Source organism: Pristis pectinata, chromosome 32 (assembly GCF_009764475.1).
Source record: "Pristis pectinata isolate sPriPec2 chromosome 32, sPriPec2.1.pri, whole genome shotgun sequence".
Lineage (NCBI taxonomy): Eukaryota > Metazoa > Chordata > Chondrichthyes > Rhinopristiformes > Pristidae > Pristis > Pristis pectinata.
Window position 1 is genome coordinate 1,417,389 of NC_067436.1, and position 16,073 is coordinate 1,433,461.

Genomic DNA, 16,073 nt, shown 5'->3' on the forward strand with positions numbered 1-16,073 from the left:
AAATAGAGGTGCTGGTGAGCTTCTTGGCCGTGGCATCTACGTGGTTGGACCAGGGACAGGCTATTGGTGATGATTCACTCCTAGGAACTTGAAACTCTCAAACCTCTTGACCTCAGCACCATTGACATAAACAGTTGAGAATTGTGCAGCACCTCCCCCCCTTCCTGAGGTCAATGACCAACTCTTTTGTTTGCTGACATTCTAGACTCCCCTGTCCTGGGAAAAAGACCATCTATTCTATATCTATGCTCCTCATATTTATATAATCCTCTACAAGGTCATCTTTCATTTCCTACATTTCAGTGACAATAAACCCAGCCTGTCCAATCCATCCCTATAACAACAGCCACTCCATTCCAGGCAACATCCCAATGAATTTCTTCTGCACTCTCTATTGCTCTCACATCCTTCCCGTGGTGCATGGCGACCAGACCTGTACAATACTGCACATGCGGTCTAACAAATCAATGTTTTGCACGGCTACAACATCCCAACCCTCATATTCAATGCCTCGGCCTGTGAAGATAAGTATACCAAATGCCTTCTTCACTACCCTATCTTCCTGTGTCACCACATTCAGGGAGCGATGGACATCAACACCAGTCCCTGCCATTTTCTCTATTCTGTTCCGACCAGAAATTCAAATTCCCTTGGGCACCACCTCACACTTGTCTGGATAAAATTCCATCTGCCACCGCTCCCCACCCAACTTTCCAGCTGATCTACGTTCCTGCTGTATCTTTGCACAACCTTCTTCATATGTGACTCAACCAATTTTCATGTTGCCTTTAAACTTATTAATCAGACCACCTACTTTCTCATCCAAGTCATTTATACAGTAAACAACCAAGGTCCCAGCATCAAACCCTGTGATACCACTTGATACAGCCGCCCAGTCAGAGAAACACCCACACACAACCACCCCCCTACCTCCTTACACCAAGCCAATTTCGGATCAAGTTTGACAATACTTCCTCGGGTCCCTTGTGCCTTATTTGGTGGCTCTGCAGTTTCACAAGGGCAGATTTCCTCCCAAAGTACATTAATAAACCAGAGGGGATTTTACAGCCACCCAGTAGTTTTGTCATCAGCTACTAAGATGAAGTTTCTTTTAAAAATTTCCAGTTTATTGTCAGAAATTAAATCCCACCAAGTTGTTGCTGTGATGGGATTTAACCTGGGTCTTTGGATTGTTGGTTCATTGCCTTGGGATTACTTGTCCACCAAAGTACCTGTCAGGGTAGAGAAAAGGAAAAAGAAAACGAACAGGCAGATAGTGCAGAGGACCCCGGAGGCTGTTCCCCTCAATAACAGGTTTTCTGCTTTGGAGGCTTTGAGGGGGATGACCTGCAGGGATCAAGCAGCAGTAGCCCGGTCTCTGGCACTGGGACTGGTCCTGCTGCTCAGAAGGGAAGTGAGGAGAAGAGGAAGGCAGTAGTGATAGGGGGACTCAATAGTCAGGGGAACAGATAGGAGGTTCTGTGGCAGTGAGCATGAATCCCAGATGGTACGTTGCCTCCCAGGTGCCAGGATGTCTCTGATCGGGTCCACAGGATTCTTGAGCAGGAAGGAGAACAGCCAGAAGTCATGGTTTCATGTTGGTACCAAACAACATAGGTAGGAAGAAGGACGAGGTCCTGAAAAGTGAGGGCCGAAGGCTGAAGAACAGGACCTCAAGGGTAGTAATCTCGGGACTGCTGCCAGTGCCACGCGATAGTGAAGGTAGGAATAGGAGGAGATGGCAAACAAATGCGTGGCTGAGAAGTTGGTGCAGGAGGGAAGGTTTTAGATTTTTGGATCATTGGGATCTCTTCTGGGGAAGGTGGGACCTGTACAGAGAGGAACAGGTACACCTGAACCCGAGTGGGGTGCCAATATCCTTGCAGCCAGGTTTGCTAGGGTGGTTCGGGAGGGTTTAATCTAGTTGCGAGGGCAATGGGAACCAGAGGGGTAGGTCAGAGGAAGAAGGGGATGGGGAAAAGTCAGATCTAACAGGTAGAGAGGCTTTGAGGAAGGAGAAGCAGAATACAGGCTATAAAAGTAGTAAGGTGGATGGGCTAAAGTGCATTACTTAAATGCGAGAAGCATCGGGAATAAGGGAGATGAACTGAGAGCTTGGATAAATACAGTGATCGCTGTCCCCCAAATACTCACCCACCGATAGATCTGTCACCTGAAACTAGATCTAATATGGCACAATTTCCCATATTGTGGCTATTACAGAGACATGGATAAGTACATGGGACTACGATATTGTGGCTCTGCAGAGGACATGGTTGACAGCAGGGAAGGAATGGATATGAATATTCTTGGTTTTCAGTGTTTTTAAAAAGGGATGGGGGGGTGGGGGAAGAAGAGGAGGAGGGGTGGTGATACTGGTCAGGGACACTATTACAGCTGCAGAAAGGGTTGGTGATGCAGAAGGATCCTCTCTAGAGCCCATATGGGTGGAAGTTAGGAATAAGAAAGGAGCAGTTACTCTACTGGGAGTATTCTATAGGCCCCCCGGTAGCAGTAGGGATACTGAGGAGCAGATTGTGAGGCAGATTTTGGAAAAATGCAAAAATAACAGGGTTCTTATCGTGGGAGACTTCAACTTCCCAAATATTGATTGGACCTGCTTAATGCCAAAGGTTTAAATGGGGCAGAGTTTCTTAAGTGTATCCAGGACAGATTCCTATCACAGTATGTTAACAGGCTGACTAGAGGGGATGCCATATTACATCTAGTTTTTAGGTAATGAACCGGAATCAGGTGACAGATCTATCGGTGGGTGAGCATTGAGGGACAGTGACCACCTGCTCCAATAACCTTTGGCATTGTCATGGACAGGGATAGAGCAAAGAGGATGAGAAGATATTTAATTGGGGAAAGGTGAATTATGAGGCTATAAGGTGAGAACTTGAGAGTGTAAATGGGATGACATTTTTGAAGGGAAATGTATTATGTAGATGTGGTCACGATGTTCAGGGATCTCTTGCAGGATGTAGGCATAAATTTGTCCCAGTGAGGCAGAGAAGGAATGGCAGGGTGAAGGAACCATGGGTGATAAGAGAGGTGGAACAACTAGTTAGGAAGAAAGCGGCAGCATACATAAGGTGTAAGCAGCACAGATCGGACAGGGCTCGTGAGGAATATAGAGTAGCAAGGAAGGAACTTAAGAAGGGGCTGAGGAGAGCAAGAAGGGGACATGAAAAGGCTTTAGCGAGTAGGGTTAAGGACAATCCCAGGCTTTTTTCTCATACGTGAAGAGCAGAAGGATGGCTAGAGTAAAGGTAGGTCCGATTAAAGACAAAGGTGGCTGTCCCTAATCAGTCCATTGATTCTCTAAATGCTCATAGATCCTATCCTACATAGATGTGCCTGGAAGCTGTGGAAGTGGGTGAGGTTCCTCAATGAATACTTCTCTTCAGTATTCAAACAAGGAGAGGGGTCTTGATGACGCTGAGGACAGTGTTGGTAAGGGTAATGTTCTAGAGCACGTTAGATATCAAGAGAGAGGATGTGTTGGAGCTGTTAGAAAATACTAGGACAGGTAAGTCCCCGGGAGCCTGACGGAATATTCCCCAGGCTGCTACGTGAGGCTAGGGAGGAGATTGCTGAATCTAGGGAGGAGGCTGAGGCTAGGGTGGAGATTGTCCTCGTTGTCCACGGGAATGGTACCAGAGGATTGGAGGGTGGCGAATGTTGTTCTCTTATTCAAAAAAGGTAGTAGGGATAGATCCAGTGAATTACAGACCAGTTGAGCCTTACGTCTGTGGTGGGTAAGCAGTTAGAGAGGATTCTAAGAGATAGGATCTATGAGCATTTAGAGAATCATGGACTGATTAGGGACAGCCAGCATGGCTTTGTGAAGGGAAGATCTTGCCTCACAGGCCTGACAGGGTGCTTTGAGGAGGTGACCAGGAAGATTGATGAGGGTAGTGCAGTAGGTGTGGTCTACATGGATTTTAGTAAGGCGTTTGACAAGGTTCCGCATGGTAGGCTTCTTCAGAAGGTCAGAGAACAAGGGATCCAGGGAGGCTTGGGCCGTGTGGATTCAGAATTGGTTTGCCTGTAGAAAGCAGAGGGTTGTGGTGGAGGGAGTGCATTCAGATTGGAGGGCTGTGACTAGCGGTGTTCCACAAGGTTCGGTTCTGGATCTCTACTTTTTGGATATTTATTAATGACTTAGATGAGGGGGTGGAAGGGTGGGTTAGCAAGTTTGCAGATGACACAAAGATCAGTGATGTTGTAGATAGTGTGGAGGGCTGTCGAAGCTTACAGAGGGATATTGATATATGCAGAGCTGGGCTGACAAGTGTCAGATGGAGTTCAATCCGGAGAAGCATGAGGTGGTACACTTTGGAAGGACAAACTCCAAGGTGGAGTACAGGGTTAATGGCAGGATTCTGGGTAGTGTGGAGGAGCAGAGGGATCTGGGGGTTCATATCCACTGATCACTGAAAGTTGCCTCACAGGTGGATAGGGTAGTTAAGAAAGCTTATGGGATGTCAGCTTTCATAAATTGTGGGATTGAGTTTAAGAGCTGTGAAGTAATGATGCAGCTTTACAAAACTCTGGTTAGACCACACTTGGAGTACTGTGTCCAGTTCTGGTCACCTCATTATAGGAAGGATGTGGAGGCGTTGGAGAGGGTGCAGAGGAGATTTACCAGGATGCTGCCTGGATTAGAAAGTATGGATTATGAGGAGAGACTAAAAGGAACTAGGGCTTTTCTCATTGGAGAGGAGGAGGATGAGGGGAGACATGATAGAGGTATACAAGAGTGGACAGCCAGTGCCTCTTTCCCAGGGCATCAATGCTCAATACAAGAGGGCATGGCTTTAAGGTAATGGGTGGAAAGTTCAAGGGAGATGTCAGAGGGAGGTTTTTCACCCAGAGCGTCATTGGTGCATGGAAATGCGCTGCCTGGGGTGGTGGTGGAGGCTGATACGTTGGTCAAGTTCAAGAGATTGTTAGATAAGAATATGGAGGAATTTAAAATAGGGGGATATGTGGGAGGAAGGGGTTAGATAGTCTTAGGTGTGGTTTGAAGGTCGGCACAACATGGTGAGCCGAAGGGCCTGTATTGTTCTATGGTAGCCCTGGTCCCACCTTCTGCCCCATGGCCTCCACATTCAACAGATCATCCTCTGAGATTCCCAACGCTTCCAGTGCGATATCACCACCAGACATGTCCCCTCTCCCTCCCCTCTCCTTTCAGACTCCAGAGGATCCTCTTCCTCCTCTCCAGGTTTGTTCATCCACCTTCGACCAAACACCACTCTCACAGCACCTTCCCATGCAATCCGAAGGAGATGCAGCTCTTGCTGTTTTACCACTTGCAATTCAGCCTATTGCATTCATTACTCACAACGTCACTTCCTCTACGGTGGAAAGCCAAAGACAGATCGTGCAACTGCTTTACCGAGCACCCCCATTCATTCGGCCAGGGTGACCTCAAGCTGCCAACTGCTTGTCACTTTCCACCACACTTCCACTCTGAGCCAGCCCCCACCTTCCAACCGGACACATCAGACATTCTGCCATTACTGAACAACAACTACTGATAACCAGCCTTCAATTTGATGAGAATGGCCAGTTCTGAGGAAAAGCCATGGACCTGAAATTAGTTCCTGTTTCATTCCTCACAGCCTGACTCGTTGAGTATTTCCAACATTGTAACTTTTCTTTTGAGCTGGAAAGATTTTCAACTTAAAGGATGCTGCTCAGGCAACAAGATGAATAAGTGACCCCAGTCAAAGAAAGGAAGTTCCCTGTAAATGGTAAACAGCAGCAAGGAAGGCCCCAATTCTAATTAAATCTGCACCAACTGCAGCTTTCCTGGACCAATTCAGTCCTGACAATGCACTGTACAATGCTAGAAAAAGCCTTCCTTCATCCAAGGAGACCAAGGCAACATAAAGAACAGCCCAAGTTAATGAGCAGTGAGGTGGGGATCTCGTTGAAGGTTTGACAGACTGCAGCTTCCGGATCCCCACATGTAAACTCAAATCCAGTCGATTCCCAACTGACATGTGTTCCCAATTATGAACTCATCCTGTCAAACAGTGAGAGACTTGTTTCAGTGATAGGCTCACTGCCGATAATTTAAATTAGAATGTGCTCTGAGAAAACAAAATAAGAAGTTTCCCCTCTCTGCTCGCACACAGCTGGCATCCTTTCCATCCACTGCTGGCCAAAGTCCTAACTCTGGAAACATTTCGTGTCAACTATGCAGAGTCAAGGACCTGGGACACTGACACACTGCTCTGGAACATGTGGGAAAGTGGCAAATAAGACAAAAAAAATTAGATTCTCTGACTGGAGGGAGAAAAATAAATGATTTCACTAAGCATGAGTAAAACCTTTGTAAGCAGGGGCTATGAGCCAGTGGAAATAAACTGGAAGCTGGTGGAACAAGTTGGAAATGCAGGAAACATTGGGTGAGTCAGGCTGCACCCGTGCAGAGAGGATCCTCTGGCAGAGAGCAGCCAGCCTCACCACACCGTCCACGGTGCTTCCTCTGCAGAATACTGCAGCCCCAGCATTCCATGACTCACTCTCAGATTTCCACCATTTGTAGCTAACGTTTTCTTTGGCTTGTAATGAAAGGAGCTGGAATTGTCAATGGTGCTCCAGAAACATCCGATTCCAATGTTACACTGCCCAGAGAACATGTACCACAGTGTGCCATTCACCAACCTTGGTCCAGGGTCACAGGTGACCGGTTGGCAAACTGACGAACCCCAGGAGCCGCCCACACCCCGAGGGAAGGACCACTCCAACCCGTGCCTACAGGACCCCAGGACGCTCCCCCACAGCCCACCCTCCTGCCGAGTACCCAGGCAGCTCCTACACCTACCCCAAACCTTGGCAGCTCTGCGCCCACCCCCACGCTAACTTTCCCCTCCCTCATCCGCCCCCACATTCCCCCTGCCCTCAGCCTCCCAGTACCAGCCCAATGCCCCCAATGCCTGCCCCTCCCCTACCTGCCCCCTCCCTCCCAGTATGCCCCAAAATCTACAATTCTACATCTTGAGCCCTTCACCACCTTCCTGCTGCCTAAATCCTCCCTGTACACCCACCCCCTGCTGCCTGAATCCCCCCTGTACACTCATCACCTCCCTGCTGCCCTGAAATCCCCCTGTACACCGCTGCCCCGAATCCCCCTGTACACCCACCACCCGCTGCCAAATCCCCCTGTACACCCGCTGCCCCGAATCCCCCCCTGTACACCCACCCTCTGCTGCCCGAATCCCCCCTGTACACCCACGAGCAGTCCTTCCTGTATTGAATCATCTGCCCATTGTTCCCACTTCAGGGACAACTTTTCCCAGAACAGACCTCAGGAGCCCGACTGTGAAGAGTCAGCCTGAGCAACTTTCATTGCACCGATTTGCTGGACACGTCAATCAATCTGAGCGCCTGGACAACCACTCATTCAGGAAGCAGATACAGCACAGCAGCAGTCGGTCTCTGCCCTGTACAGTCAAGCCCCTACAGGATTGTAACCACACTGTTGGGATGCTGGCCTCAGAGGCACCGGCTGGTTTAAATCCCCAATGCAGAAGGTGTGGATTACAGCAAAGAAAATTAGACTGGATCTTCCACAGCCTCTGCCACAGCCTCAGAATCTTTACAGCCAATGAAGGTCTCCATCGCTGATGCCGCAGGCAAATTGTGCAGAGCAAGCTCCCACAAACAACATGCCAACAAAACAGATCATCAGGTAGTGATTTAAGGAACATTGGCCAGGACACTGGGAAGAATGTCACTGGGAAGTCATGTTCCACCTGAGAGGGTTCACACAGGTCAACTTCATACCCAAATATATGCACTCAAGAACAGTGAGACTTAGAGACTTCAGCACTTGAGTCGCATTATATTCACAATAAACCACTGCTGTAAATTATACCACACACAGCCCGAGAGGACAGACATCTTTATCCCAGCACTGTTTAGTGAAAGGTAAACAAACTGGGACATTCCTGCCTCCCGAGAAAATTTAAATCCCTCACAGCCATCTTCCACAAAGAGCAAGAATGAGAGAACTTGAATTCTTCAGAACATTTCCCAATTTCAGGATAGCCTGAAGCATACTGATGTGTAGTTCCAGCTGTAGACACATGGTAGGGCTAGCCTTCAGCAGAGAGAGAAAGACATTGCCCAGACCACTGGGAGGGTTGACCCAGTTGTCCCAGGGTGCTTAGTCCCTTATGACATTCTCACTATTGCTTCCACGTCAGACCCATGGCCTTGGGCTGAAAGCCTGGTGCAGATCTCCACCATCTGTAGGCTGACCTTTTGTTTGGCTCATTATGACAGGAGTGCAACACTCTCCTTCAGATGTATGTTAAAACCTGAGCCCCATACACACAGTCACGCGGTGCTAAAAGCTCCCAAGGCAGTGTTTTGGAGAAGAGCAGGGCAACTAATCCCAGTGTCAGGACAGCACAGTGCATGTAGCCAGCAGAGCTGATGCCCCACGGCTCCAGCGACCCAGGTTCAATCCTAAACTCTGGTGCTGCACGGTTTACGTGTTCTACTTGTGACACGTGGGAATCCTCTGGGTGCTCCAGCTGCATCCTGTAGCCCAATTTCAAGCCCACGGGTACATTAACTGACCACTGTAACTAGCCCATGTGTGTAAAGGTGAGTGGTAGAATCTGGGAGAAGTTGATGGGAATGCAGGGAGACAAATGGGATTAATGTAAGATTAATGTAGCTGGATAGTTATGGTCAGTGTGGACTCAGACGGGCTGAGGTGCCCAAGTCTCCAATGCACAACGATGGTATGATTAAGATTACTAAAACAGAAACTGAGCACCATCGTTCTGCCTGTTATGGGAACCTGCCGAGCACGAACTACCCATGTCAATTCCTCCTTCTCCGCTGTAGCTGTATTACAAAAAGCTGCAAAGTCCCAGACAGAACATGCAAGGTGTTCTACAAATGCAAACTTCCCTTCAAAGAGATCATGGTCGTGGCCTCAACTGCTACCTCCCGAGTTTGGAAAAAATTCTCGGGAAGATTTGCATTTCCATTGAATCTGACATTCCAAATTATTTCACAGCTTCTGATTCATGGTCACCGTGAGATGAAAGGAGGGGGTGTGTGTGCCCAGCAAACAACCACAAACTGCGGCCCAACAGTGAGCAGATCAGTAATGTCAAGCACGGCACTGGGATTACCAACTCTGCTCTTCTCCAAGTCTTTTAGCACCTGGGGTTTAGGGCAAAAAACTGCTGGAGGAACTCAACAGGTCAGGCAGCATCTGTGGAGGGAAGTGGGCAGTCAATGTTCTGGGTCGAGACCCTTCACCTGGACTGAAGGATAAAGGGGAGATGGTCAGGCTAACGACGTGAGGGTAAGGTGTGGAGCAAGAGCGGGCAGGTGACAAAGGGCTGCAGATACTGGAATCTGAAAGGAAGGGAAGGTGGGAGTGGAAACAAATGAGGGAGGTAGAGAGAGCAGATGGGAATTCACTGGGAGTGGGTGATGGTCAGATGGAATGGGTGGAGGAGGGGAAAGAAAGTGGGAGACAGGGGCTGGGGGCAGTGGAGGAGGAACTGGCAAGGCCATAAGGTGTATGAACAAAATTAGGCCATTCAGCCATAGAACCATACAGCAAAATACAGGCCCTTCGACCCACCATATTGTGCCACCCTTCAAACCACACCTAAGACTATCTAACCCCTTCCTCCCACATATCCCCCTATTTTAAATTCCTCCATGTGCTTATCTAACAATCTCTTGAACCTGACCAACGTATCAGCCTCCACCATCACCCCAGGCAGCGCATTTCATGCACCAACCACTCTCTGGGTGAAAAACCTCCCTCTGATATCTCCCTTGAACTTCCCACCCATTACCTTAAAGCCATGCCCTCTTGTATTGAGCATTGGTGCCCTGGGAAAGAGGTGCTGGCTGTCCACTCTATCTATTCCTCTTAATATTTTGTATACTTCTAACATGTCTCCCCTCATCCTCCTCCTGTCCAATGAGTAAAGCACTAGCTCCCTTAAGTCTCTCCTCGTAATCCATACTCTCTAATCCAGGCAGCATCCTGGTAAATGTCCTCTGCACCCTTTCCAACGCTTCCACATCCTTCCTATAATGAGGCGACCAGAACTGGACACACTACTCCAAGTGTGGTCTACCCAGAGTTTTGTAGAGCCGCATCATTGCCTCGTGGCTCTTAAACTCGATCCCATGACGTATGAAAGCTAACATCCCATAAGCTTTATTAACTACCCTATCCACCTGTGAGGCAACTTTCAGTGATCTGTGGATATGAATCCCCAGATCCCTCTGCTACTCCACACTCCTCAGAATCCTGCCATTAGCCTTGTACTCTGCCTTGGAGTTAGTCCTTCCAAAGTGTACCACCTCACACTTCTCCAGATTGGACTCCATCTGCCACTTCTCAGCCCAGCTCTGTATCCTATCAATATCCCTCTGTAAGCTTCGACAGCCCTCCACACCATCCACAACACCACCGACCTTTGTGTCGACCGCAAACTTGCTAACCCACCCTTCCACCCCCTCATCTAAGTCATTAATAAATATCACGAAAGGTAGAGGTCCCAGAACCAATTCTTGTGGGACACCACTAGTCACAGCCCTCCAATCTGAATGCACTCCCTCCATCACAACCCTCTGCTTTCTGCAGCCAAGCCTCCCTGGATCCCTTGTCCTCTGACCTTCTGAAGAAGCCTACCATGCAGAACCTTGTCAAACGCATTACTAAAATCCATGTAGACCACATCTACTGCACGACCCTCATCAATCTTCCTGGTCACCTCCTCAAAGAACCCTATTAGGCTTGTGAGGCAAGATCTTCCCTTCACAAAGCCATGCTGGCTGTCCCTAATCAGTCCACGATTCTCTAAATGCTCGCAGATCCTATCTTTTAGAATCCTTTCTAACAGCTTGCCCACCACAGACGTAAGGCTCACTGGTCTGTAATTCACTGGACTATCCCTACTACCTTTTTTGAATAAGGGAACAACATCTGCCACCCTCCAATCCTCCAGTACCATTCCAGTGGACAATGAGGACTCAAAGATCCTAGCCAATGGTTCAGCAATCTCCTCCCTCGCCTCGCGAAGCAGCCTGGGGAATATTCCATCAGGACCCAGGGACTTATCTATCCTAATATTTTCTAACAGCTCCAACACATTCTTTCTCTTGATATCTACATGCTCTAGAACATTAACCTTACCAACACTCTCCTCAGTATCATCAAGACCCCTCTCCTTGTTGAATACTGAAGAGAAGTATTCATTGAGAACCTCACCCACTTCCACAGCTTCCAGGCACATCCTCCCACCTTTGTCTCTAATCGGACCTAACTTTACTCTCGTCATCCTTCTGCTCTTCACGTATGAGAAAAAAGCCGTGGGATTCTCCTTAACCCTGCTCACCAAAGCCTTTTCATGTCCCCTTCTTGCTCTCCTCAGCCCCTTCCTTGCTACTCTATACTCCTCACGAGCCCTATCTGATCCTTGCTGCTTACACCTTATGTATGCTGCCTTCTTCTTCCTAACTAGTTGTTCCACCTCTCGTCACCCACGGTTCCTTCACCCTGCCATTCTTTCTCCGCCTCACCAGGACAAATTTATCCCTAACATCTTGCGAAAGATCCCTGAACATTGACCACATCTCCATAGTATATTTCCCTTCAAAAATGTCATCCCAATTTACACTCTCAAGTTCTAGCCTTATAGCCTCATAATTCGCCTTTCCCCAATTAAATATCTTCCCATCCTCTTTGCTCCTATCCCTGTCCATGACAATGCTAAAGGTTATGGAGCAGTGGTCACTGTCCCTCAAATGCTCAACACCGATAGATCTGTCATCTGACCCAGTTCATTACCTAAAACTAGATCTAATATGGCATCCTCTCGTCAGCCTGTCAAGATACTGTGACAGGAATCCGTCCTGGACACACTTAACAAACTCTGCCCTGTCTAAACCTTTGGCACTAAGTAGGTGCCAATCAATATTTGGGAAGTTGTAGTCTCCCATGATAACAACCCTGTTATTCTTGCATCTTTCCAAAATCTGCCCCTCAGTATCCCTGCTCCTACCGGCCCATTGAGTCCACTCTGCCGTTCAATCATGGCTGATTTTTTTCAACCCCAGTCTCCCACCTTCTCTCCATAACCCTCAACTGCCCTAAGACCAGGAGGAGAGAGAAAAGGGATGGAGGTGGAGCAGGTTACCGGAAATTGGAGAATTCAGGGTTCATGCTGTTGGGTTGTAGATGGCCCAGGGGGAATGCAAGGTGCTGTTCCTCTAGCTTGTGTATGGCCTTACCCTGGCGGTGGAGGAGGCCGAGGACAGACAGGTCGGTGTGGGATTGGGAAGAGGGAATGGGCTGGCAACCGGGAGCTCCAGATGGCCAAGGCGGACAGAGCGCAGGTGCTCAGCGAAGATGTCAGCCAGTCTGCGCCTGGTCTCACCCATGTAGAGGAGGCCACATCAGGAGCACCGGATTCAATAAACAAAGTTGGAGAAGGTGCACGTGAATGTCTGCCTCCCATGGAAGAGGGCTCTTCTGAGAGTGCAGCACTCCCTCAGCACGAGAGCCAGCTGCTATAAAAGTACAAACCTCCTTTCCTCCCAGAGATATTTTCCATCCACCTGAGGTAGTAGATGACATCACAGCCCTACTGGGGCCTCGGAGGCTGGGACATTCTCACTTGATTTTGTCCTCAAATCACTGAAGAGGAATGATAAACGCTGGGAGATGCTACGTCTGTAAGGCACCAATGAGCAAACACAGGACACGACGCAGATGTGAGGAGCTTTGTCTACTTTTGTGGATGGTCTCAGGACCTGCCACTGAACTTTGTGGACCACACAGCTCCCGTGGATCCAGGGGATCTCAGTTTGGGATGTGTGCCTCAGTGAAGCCCTTACCCTTCTGATTCCCTTTAAACAAAGCCAACGAGCAAATGACAAAGACAAAGTGTGTGTTCTAATCAGTGTGCAGGGCAGCGCCATTCCTTTGACACAGCCAAACAACTGTTTAACTCCCAGTTATGCATTACACCAGAGCATGTAACACAAAGGAGAGTATGCTGTCTGCAACACAGGATCCTGTGAGACACCTGGAGCGTGTCTCCCAAATGTTGCTGGAACACCTCAGGCTCTCTCACACTGCAGCTCTGACAGCAGAAACTAGCACAACCTGAACGTTCAGTCAAGGTTGAGTGGTAGCAAGAACAATGCAGGAGGCTCACCTGCAAACTGTAACAAAGCCCCCGGTGATATCAGAGAGTGACAAGGCACATAACAAGGCCATTCGGCCCACCATATCTCTGTCATTCCTCTAACACAGCCGAACAATTGTTTGAACTCGCCCACATTTTCTCCTTAATTCTGCAAATTACAGTATTTGAACTTCCCTGCTGAAAGTTATCATTGAATCTGCTCCCACCGCCCTCCAAGGAAGAACTTCTGAGATTACAACTCAGTGTTAAAAAACCACCTTCACTTCCCCCACTCAGTTCCTCTGCCAGGTATCGCTGACCTTTGATACCATCCTGTGCACAACTGGAAACCTTTGTCCCCACTCAGCAAAGACCTCACCATTTTGTATCTACACCCAATTGTTCCTGCTCTCAGCGAAACAATTCTATCCATTGCATAACTGAAAATAAAAACTGCAGATGTAGGAAATCTGAAATCATGGCAGAAAATGCTGGAAATATTCAGCAGGTCAGGCAGCGCCTGTGCAGACAGAAGCAGGATTAACTTTTCAGGTCAAAGACCTTTCCTCTAAACCAGGATCAGAACAGTTCTGATGAAAGGTCATCAACCTGAAACATTGGCTCGGCTTCTCTCGCCACAGACACTGCCTGACCGGCTGAGTATTTCCAGCACTCTATGCCCTTTTCTGGTTCCCACCATTCCAGAGTCCAACATTATTCCCAAGTTGGGATGTCCACAGCTGGGCACAAACATTGAACAGGATGTGATCAGTTGCCCTCACATGATCATCTCTCCAAAAGGGAAACTTCCACCAGCTTCTGAAGTACAACCATTTTGGATCCAACTATGAAGAGAAGGCTCCCACTGATACCTACTCAATTGACAACATCAGTGGGAGGTGATGTCCCAACAACCCCTCCATCACTTCTGGATCCCTCAGGTCACACAAAGAGTGAGGACGGTGAACAGCTGCAGCTGGTGCTGCCAGCGCTGGTCCAGTGGTTGGACCTTGTGCCGTAGAGTTGCCGTCACTCTGCAGAAACCTGGACACATAACGCTGGCTGACAGCTTGAGTCCTGGGCTGAGGAAGCAGCAGAATACCTTGCAGCCAGCTGTAAAAGACCCCGGGACCCTGATTAAATAGGCGGCTCTCTCTAGCATCCTAACCATTCATCCATCAACCAACATTACCAACCCCCTCACTCATGGGCAGCTCACTGAACCCCTCCCATCCAGAGAACTCCCCCAACTCTGCCCGCACCATGAAACCCCCAAACTGCACCCAACCAGGGGACACCACCAACACCCAAACAGAGAACATAGAACAGTACAGCACAGGACAGGAACAGGCCCTTCAGCCCATAATGTCTGTACTATGATGCCAATTTAAACTGCACACTCACCCACACATGGTCCATCTCCCTCCATTCACTGCTGTCCACTTGCCTGTCTTAATGATTCTCAAACATTGCTATTGTATCTGCTTCCAAAACCTCACGTTCAAGGCACGTACCATTCTATGTAAAAAAAAAATCAGCCTCATAAATCTCATTTAAACTTTCTTCCTCTCACCTTAAAGCTATGCTCTCTGGTATTTGATATTTCCATGGGAGGAAAATAACCTCTGACCATCCACTTCATCTGCCTCTCATAATTTTACAAACATTTATCAGGTCTCCCCTGAGCCTCCGGAGAAAACAATCCGAGGTTGTCCAACCTCTCCTTATAGCTAATACTCTCTAATCCAGGTAACATCCTGGTGAACCTCTTCTGCACCCTTGCCAAAGCCTCCACATCCTTCCTAGAATGCAGTGACACAGAACCGCACGCAATGCTCCGTGCAGCCTCAGCAAAGTTTTACACAGCTGCAACACGACTCCCTGACTTTTATACTCAACACCCTGTCCGATGAAGTCAAGTACATCATACGCCTTCTTTGCGCCCCTATCCACTGGTGCTGCCACTTGTGAACATCACCATCATCCCTCCCCAACACCACCCCACCCAGATCCACACATCCCTTACCCCAGTTAAGGAGCCAGACATTCCAGACCCACACATCCACAGCATTCCCCTCAACCCTGCCACCACTCCCACCCAGAGAAGCAACTTTCTCCATCGATTCCTCCCACACAGATCCCGAGCTTCAGTGGACTGACCAGGGTTCAATCATCAAATTGCTGGTGCAAGCCACCTTCAGCCTTCAAAGTTCATTGCAGATCTGCCCTGGTACAATGTGAAGTGAGGAAGCCCGATTGTGTCCCAGAAGCAGAGACCGGAACACAGTTAGAGGGGGTGGGTGGGGATAGCCCAGCGGTTAATGACCCTACCAAACTGCCCTCCAAGTTCCAGCACCCTCAGGTAGGATGAAACCCTTGAGAGTAGAGGACAATGTCTGTGCGTTGAATCCATTTAGTTTCCTTCTGCACTTTATTGTCAGCAGAACATTGAGTGTAGTAGACACATGGAGGCACTGGTCCCTCGGAAACGGGTGGAGAAGGGTAGATGTGTCTAATGGAGGCATCATGCCGGAACTGGTGGAAATTCCAGATGTTGAGGACAACGGGAACATTGTCCTTGCCCTGGAAGGAGAGGCTGTGCGAGTATGGAACTGGAACACACACCATCAGCCATGGCTGCACTCCACCACGGTTCAGGGCAAAGGAAAGCATCTCAGAACCACCAGTGCACAAGGACACCAGGGCTCATTGCACCTCACCCCTTTCCCAATCTTTCACCTTCTCACCGACCTCTCTGTTATTGCCACCGAAGTAGATGACCTTATATTTATCCACATTACTCTGCATCTGCTATGCATTGCCACTCCTTCAGTCTGCCCAGATTATGCTGGAGCTTCTCTGCATTCT

At 48.7% G+C, this 16,073-nt stretch overlaps 1 protein-coding gene across 3 annotated transcripts in view; it reads right to left on the reverse strand.

The window, feature by feature from the left end:
- The window catches only part of tln2b (talin 2b), a 246,086-nt gene that overhangs the window by 219,395 nt on the left and 10,618 nt on the right, over window positions 1-16,073 (reverse strand). Inside the window, exon 1 of one of the 3 annotated variants that reach the window (XM_052042409.1) lies at window positions 14,610-14,723. The exons of the other annotated variants lie outside the window; for them this stretch is intronic. The gene's annotated coding sequence lies outside the window, so the exon portion shown is untranslated. Of the gene's footprint in view, window positions 1-14,609; window positions 14,724-16,073 lie in introns of those variants that run through there. 3 annotated transcript variants of the gene reach the window in all.